Source organism: Mustela nivalis, assembly GCF_964662115.1.
Source record: "Mustela nivalis genome assembly, chromosome: 4".
Lineage (NCBI taxonomy): Eukaryota > Metazoa > Chordata > Mammalia > Carnivora > Mustelidae > Mustela > Mustela nivalis.
The window spans coordinates 161535621-161543573 of NC_139023.1; the positions used below are offsets into that span (position 1 = coordinate 161535621).

General features: G+C 43.4%; 1 long non-coding RNA gene across 1 annotated transcript; it reads left to right on the plus strand.

Moving 5' to 3' along the window:
* The first annotated feature begins 1710 nt into the window (after window positions 1-1710).
* On the plus strand, window positions 1711-6777 carry LOC309863999. The gene is made up of 2 exons (XR_014311335.1): window positions 1711-1759; window positions 2000-6777. It is a non-coding gene; the product is annotated as an uncharacterized lncRNA (long non-coding RNA).
* Window positions 6778-7953: the final 1176 nt, after the last annotated feature.

The window sequence follows — 7953 nt, forward strand, 5'->3', positions numbered from 1 at the left end:
TGTGTGGACTGAGAGCCCCATGGAGCAAGTGGCTTTGCTTCAGCCTTGGAGTGGAGGATAACCTTTCCCCCAAAGGGAGAGCTGCCTTTTCTTCACGTAAAGCTGAAAGTGCCACGGACACCCCATAGCGGTAGACTTCAATATACCAATTCCATCCGACAAGTGAGGCTTCTCAGGCCCTTTCCCACATTATCCGTTGTTCAGTTTGAGTTAACCTACCCCCTCCCTCCACAAGATAACAGTCACAGGTCTCTATAGTATGTGTTTTAGCACCATCAGGTGTTCAGCTTTGACAAGAACCCCACACAAACTAAGAGCTGCTTTTTGAAAGAGTTGTACCTCTTAACCACATGAGGGAAGCAAACCCCATCTATTCCCTACCCTCGCCACAAAAAGGGGTGCCTCCTGGTGGAGGCCACCTCCTGGAAAATGATCCATCAGGAAAATGATGAGTCAGAGAGATATTTAGCTTAAACGGGTCATAATCAGGAAAATGATGAGTCAGAGAGATATTTAGCTTAAATGGGTCATAAGGTTGTGGAGTCCCCAAAACACAAGCACTTCTCTGATGCAGAATTTCAGATTGATCTAATCCCTCCAGGCATTTCTGAGCATTCACAGCGCATTCATGGAAAACACTGATGCCACTTACACACTCAGCATTGAAAGCCACCAGAACAGTACACTGACTTGGCCTAAAGCCCTGCCCACAAGGTCAATGAGATCCTTTCTTCTCTCTGGAAAAGTGAGGGACATTCTTGAAGTGAGGACACTTGCAAAGTCCTTTTTTTGCAATTGCTCAGAAATGTGGACCAATTCTTCAGCACACACCTACAACCTACATGGGAATAGCCTTCATTCTTTCAACAAATATTCATTTGGTACCTGTTATGTGCAAAGAACTATTTCAGGTTCTGGGGAAACAAAATAAACAAATGAACAAAACAGTCTCTACGGTCACGTAGCTTATGCTCTAAGGGGAAAAAAGGGAAGTAAAAAAATACGTCGGGTGATGATAGATGCTATGGGAAAAAGGGAGCAGGGAAAGGGGCACTGGGAGTGTGAGGGATGGGATCTCACTAATTTATGTAGTGTGGTCAGGTTATGTAGTCTCAGAAACCCGAAGGAGTGAAGGAACAAGACATGAAGAGATCTGGGGAAGTGGGTTCTAGGCGACCCTAAAGCTGGAGTCTGCCTGCTTTGTTTCAAAAGTAGAAAGGCCTGTGAGGCTGGGGTTGGGTGACCCAGGAAGGTAGGACACGAGATCATAGAGGACACACGAGGATCCAGGAGGTCTTTGTAGATTGAAAAGACTTGGCTTTTACTCTAAGTGAGGTGGTAAGTGGCATGATATGGCACATTTTACCAGGATCTCTCTGGCTGAGTGTTGAGAACAGACTGGTGGCTGGGGGGGCTAGGGAAGGGGGTTGGAGGTGGCATAGTAGAGGCAGGCAGATTGTTTAATAGGCAATCATAAAAGTCCCATAAGAGAGGATGCTGGGGGGCACCTGGGTGGCTCAGTGGGTTAGGCCGCTGCCTTCGGCTCGGGTCATGGTCTCAGGGTCCTGGGATCGAGTCCCGCATCGGGCTCTCTGCTCAGCAGGGAGCCTGCTTCCTCCTTTCTCTCTCTCTCTGCCTGCCTCTCTGCCTACTTGTGATCTCTCTCTGTCAAATAAATGGATGAAATCTTTAAAAAAAAAAAAAAAAAAAGAGAGGATGCTGGGTGGGTCAAGAGTGATAATGCTGAAAGTGTGGTAATGTCGCTCTCGGCCCGCAAGAACAACTCGGAGACTCACGTAGGGGCGAACCTTCTTCTTTAATCGCTTTTTTCTTTCTCCTTTACCCTCGGCGCATGCGTTTTTATACAGGCAGTGTTACCCAATCACAATGCAGTGCTCATGCACCTCCCGCGAGAGTGGACCTAAATGAACAGCCAATCATATTCAGTCCCTTACGGCTCTTAGAGTAGGCCTCCTGTACCGGCTCCCGACATGGTAAGAAGTGGTAACATTCCAGATAAATCCTTTTTAATTATGATTTTGAAAAATGGAATCACAACACCATTATCACAGCTTAAAAAATAACAATACATATTTAATATTATCAAATATCTAGTCAATACACAGATATACAAAATTACCTTGAGGGTTTTTTTTTTTTTTTTTTTTTTTTTTTACATTTGTTAGAAATGTCAAAGATAAAGCTGGATAGTAGTTGAAGCAGTGAAAACAGATCTTATTCAGTATTCCCTGACAGTAGGCAAAACAGCTGAGCTCCATTCCGATTTGTGAAGAGGCAACAGGGCATTTTAAATGGAGAATGAAGAGCATGGCCTCACGCTAAAAATTATAAAGGGTTGATTACTGTAAATGTGATTAGGCCAGCAGCATCTGCTAGCTGGCAATTATGGAAGTTAGGAATCCATCTTCCCAGAGACAGGGAGATGAAAGACCTCTTCTTCCTGATTATACTTCAGAGGAATGGCTTTCCGGTTCCTGAGACAGACATTCGGAAGTTACAGAAGATACACAAACATCTTGAAGGGACAGAGGAAGGATTCACAACTGCAAGCCCTTTTTAATGAGTGCTCTAAGAAAACAAGATGGGGCCGATGTTGGGTATTATCTAAAACAAACAGCAATTTTTTTTTTTTTTTGGACAGCTCTGAGCTTTTCCAAAAGAGAACTCAAAAGGAGCTGTGTTGTCCCAGGGATGAGGCCTTTGGCTGCTAGAAGGCATGTTAGAGTTTGGTCAAGCCTCAGGGTGGGGGTTTAAAGGGAGCCTTCATATTGAGAGGTTTTTGCAGTTCTCAGAATCTATATCAGATAAGGTCCATATATTGTAACTGACTGACATTCTCTCTTAAATTTCTTTTAACCTATAGGGTCCTCCTGATTCTTCCTTTTTATCCCTTACGACTTGTTTGTTGAAGAAATGGAGTCATTTGTCCTGAGACACAATCAAGATTTTGCTTACTGGACTCTCATGGCTTATTTTAACATGTTTCTTGGATCCTATATTTCTCTGAAGTTGGTACTTAGGGTCGAGTTGCCTAGTAGACATACAAAAAGAGATGGGAGAGTACAGCTGGATATAAGGCTGGAAGACAGGAGGGATCCAACTGGCAACAATAAATTGAAAGTCATGGGCATAGAGAGTTTAAAGCCAATTCCAGATGTGAAAGGAGAAAGCTGAGGGAACGAGAGGACATGAGAAACCCTCAAAGCAATTAGAGGTGCGGAGATGGGGCGGTACTGGGAAGGATGAGGAGCACATTCAATGTGAGGGGAGTGACCCTGAAGCCAAGAAAAGAAGGTACTTAAAGGAGTGCTCAACTGTGTCAAATGTGGTAACAGATTCTATCAAATAAGGATTGCTAATTTCTATTTTTTGGTCAAGATGTCACTGGTGACCTTGAGGAGAGCTCTTTGGAATGGGTTCAAGAAAGAATCAATGAGAATGTGGGGAGACATGTAAAGACAACTCTTTCAAGACATTTTACTGCCAAGGGAAGCAGAGGAAAAAGGCTTAACTGGAGATCAACACAACCTTGAAGGAAAATTTGTTGTTTTCAAGATGGATCAGTAAGAGCCTATTTGTATCCTGTGAAAATGATCTAATAGAGGGTGAAATTGGGGTATTGTGTAGGGGGGTTGCTGGAGCAATATCCTTGGAATAGGAAGAGGGGATGGAATCTAGTGCCCCAGGGAAGTGTCTGGTCTCAGCGGGGAGCAAGACAGTCCATCCACAGTAATAGGAGGTGAGGCTGTGCACTGGGACACAGATACAGACAGAGCCCTCAATGCCATAGAGGGACTGCGTGTTCTAAGTGCTTCTGCTTGCTTATTGCAATAAGAAACAGGGCTGTCAGCTAAGACTGAGAAATGGAGAGCTGTTGAAGTTTTGAGGACACAGGAATAGTGGTTAGCTGGTACTCTCTGGGGAGTGAGGAAAATAAAAAGACTAAGAAAATATAGATTATTGGTCTTAAAGTGAGACCATCAGCTTGCCGGGTGTTTCTCCATCCAAGTTTAAGCTCTCAGAGGAAATGCAGAGTAAGCAGAGACTTAGATCTACCTAAGAGTGGGATTTTTTCCCCAATGAGTAAAACAGGAAAGAAGAGCAAGGGCACTGAGGGTGTATGCAAGGAAGTTGTTATAATGACCACGCATGATATCTACAGAGGCAATTGAGGGTTTGCTTATGTAAGTGATGTGCCTTAGAAACTCCTCCCTGTCACAACTGGGACCAGCAATTCAGGTTTGTTTGTTTTTAAGTAGGCTCCACCCAGCATAGAGCCCAGTGCAGGGCTTGAACTCACAACCGTGGGATCAATCCCTGAGCTGAGACCAAGAGTCAGTGCTTAACCGACTGAGCCATCCAGGTGCTCCTGTTCAGTTATTATTAAAGTATTTAAGCAGATGTGACAAAGTGTACTCGTTGTTCCACAATATCCTCTGTTTCCTTCTTCCATGATCATGAACTTTGACTCTTAGGAGGGTACATGCTCATTCAAAACAAAGACCATATTTCTCAGTCTCCTTCAAGGCCAGGGGTGACTATGTCTCTACTTTCTGGACAAAGATATATAATCATCAACATTATGAGACAGCTCCCAGGAAACTCCCTAAAAGGAGATATGATACACACTATGTCCTTTAGCAAACGGGAAGGCTATGAACCTTTCATTTATCTGGCCACCTGGGGTAGGGATGCAATGACTAGAGCTCTGGTCTTGCACTTAGAACATGAGGATGAGGACCATACCCTAGACACTATAGGGAGATAAGCTGGAGAAACCCTAGGCCCTTGGCTCTTTGTGGCCCAGAGCTGCTATCCACACCAGTTCAGACTACATTTTAGAGATTTTACAGGAGAGAAATAAAATCCTATTTGTTTAAACCACTGTTTTTGGATGGCTCCATTTCTCATAGCTGAATCTAATATTAACTGATATTTTGGGGAACGTTCCTAGTGAAAGAAACGTAGCTATTTTAAATATTTTAACTTGACACTTATTAATGGACATTCATCCACTGGTCTTTTTGTGTGGGGACGAGTTCTTCTCTTTGAGTAGGGTTCCACTAATTAGCATTCACAGAAACTACACATGCCAACGATGCACTGCTAAGATCACCAGTTTGGATTTCTCCAAAAGCAGAATGCAAAGGCAAAGTCTTAGGGAACTTGTGAAGCCATGTGAATGCGATACCCTGGATGTTTACAATTACTCCCATCTTTATGTCTTCCTTGCCTACACCTAATTCAACAGTATTTTTTATTGACTTGCTTTTATTAAGTCTTTCCACAGCATTTGCTTTGGTTTAGAAGAACTTTGTTTTAGCATTCGCTGTTCGTCAGTTTATATAGTATTTCATTACCTATTTTTATCAGAAGTATCATTACTTATTTTCATCAGAAGTACTTTCTCTTAGCCCTCATATTTTATTAGTTTATGCAATGTTTAACTGAACTCCACAATTACAACAGCGAACACAACTGGCAGAACCAAGCTGGGGAAAACATAACTGACTTTGCACATAACCCAACTGAGGGAGCAGTGCATTCTTCCCAGCATCAACCCTCTCTGATGTTTGTTGGAGGGAAGAGAGAGAACATTAGTTACCTGTCCACTTGAGTACGGGTCAGATCTGCTACTCAGCCTCCTTTTACATTTATATAATTTAAAAGAATCTTGATGATACATTTAACTTTACAAGTGCAGGAGCAAGTCTTACACACTGTTGATGGGCATGTGAAGGGATTCTGGAGGACAGTATCTATCGAAGCCTTAAAAATGTCATAGACCTGACTCGGCAAAGTCATTTTTAATAAAGAATCCTACCAAAATAATTGAGACATTTCTGAAAGAATTCCTATGATTATCTTGACCTAGGAAAAGGTTTAAGAGCCACATGGAATATGGCTAGTTTTATGTACCGACTGTGCTTTCATTTGGGATATACTGTTTTGAAGGAATGAATCAGAGAGAACTGTAACTTTGGATTGGCACCAGGACATGGTCACAGAAAGTTTATATTAAAATTTTGGATCCTTAAGCCAACTGTGATGAATACAGCTTATGGGAGCTCAAGTGCCACCTGATTACTGGGGTTAGAAAGGGAATACCACCAAATAAATAAGTAAATAAATAAAAATAAAACAAGTGAAAGAAAGGGAATACCACATTTCCCCAAATCTCTTGTGCTGGGGTTCTGGATGTGAATCAGTTTCCATCAATTGAGATGTGAAAGGTGGAAGGCAGGCCACTTTCCTACCATTGTAGCTGATTCCTGCCAAAGTTGTGGAGTCTGATTCTTCTTTCCCTCACACCCCACCTTAATATCAGCATAGCATGCTGGCCCCACCTTTGAAGGAACTACCCAGAATCCATGCACTTCCTAAAACCTCCCCTCTTTCCACCCTGGTCCTCAGCACAACCAACCGTCACCAGGATGACTGTAGCAGCCTTCAGACATATCTCTGCTTCTACCTTTACCTTCTAAAACCCGGGTAACACTTGTGACAGTGAACCGTTTCACTTAGAAGACAGCCAAAGTCCGCTTGGTGGCCTAAAGACCAGCTGACCTGGACCACCCACCCCACACTTCCTTTGCTGCCCTGCGTTCTCCCTCCTGGTTTCAGCTCCAGCCAGCCTCCTTTGCTGCTCCTAATTCTGGCTGTCCTCACCTCCTACTGGTCCTGCCAGTTCACTTCCTCCAGTGACACTTCCTCAACTGTGATATGCTGAGCTACCTACCACCTGGAGACTCCTTCTCCCATGTCAAAAAATTCCCAAGTGCCTGTCACCTTTTAAATGCCATACAATTTATTTTTGTTTCTTGTCTGTCCCTCCACTAAAATGAAAGTTCTGTCAGGACAGACATCTTCCACCTCTGTCACTGTGTCATTAAGCTGCAATGTGCCTAGCACCCAGGAGGCATTGTCTGTGGGCTTTTTCCTTTCAGGTGTCCCAGGGTCCAGTCTTCAGCTCTGTGGTTCTCCAGAGGCAGCTGGAACTGTGGGGATTTGATCACTGGACTGCAGCTATGAGGTGTTCTGTAACTCAACAGCTCCACAGCCAGATTCTCCACCCTCCCCACTAACAATATCGTAGCACCCCTGGTGGGAGTTCTCTGGTGTTTGGATTCCTGGAGGCTCAACCTATTACTCACTCCTCCAGCTTTCCAATGAGTCTATAAACACTTATTTTCCTGTATTAAATGTTTCTGCTTAGAATAACTGGAATGGCTTTTATTTTTCCACAGAACCCTGAAAATTACATGAGGTAGAGCTCTTAGACCAATGACCCAAAAAAATGACTACATTTTTTTCTGACTGACTGGGTCTTACATGTAAATGAGCCAAACAGAAGAAAGCCCCGCCCCTACCTCAGTCCTTGGGGAGTTCCATCAGTGACTGCTCCAACACAAGGGAACAAAAGAAACTCTTCAGAAGAGCTGAGTCAGAAGTTGGCCACACAGGAAGTTACTAGAGTTGGCATTCTCGCTCCATTTTTTTCAGAGGATGCCCCTGAGATCCAGTCCTTCCAGTCCCTACCCTCTATTGGTAGAACTTTGGCAGCTGAACCATATCCAAGAGGAGCTGTAAACACCACATCTGTCACTAGCTAGAGCCATCTGAAGAGGGGAAATGCCACAACTGTGAATGTCCTGCATTAGGATGAGGGTGGCAGCACATGACCAACAGGCAGTGGATGTCATTTTTCACATAATACCTAAGAAATAAGCCTCCTTTCCTTTAAAGAGCCAAGTGTTAAGTGGTCAATTTAATTGGACCATGGAGGTAGGTCTAGGAGTAAAACACCCTGTCTTTAATTCACTCAGCCAGTTCAGACAGATCTGAACTACAAGATGCTCATTAACAAAGAACTGTATGTATTTTTAAGATAAAGCACATGATGAGACAACATAATATTTTTACCATTGGTTT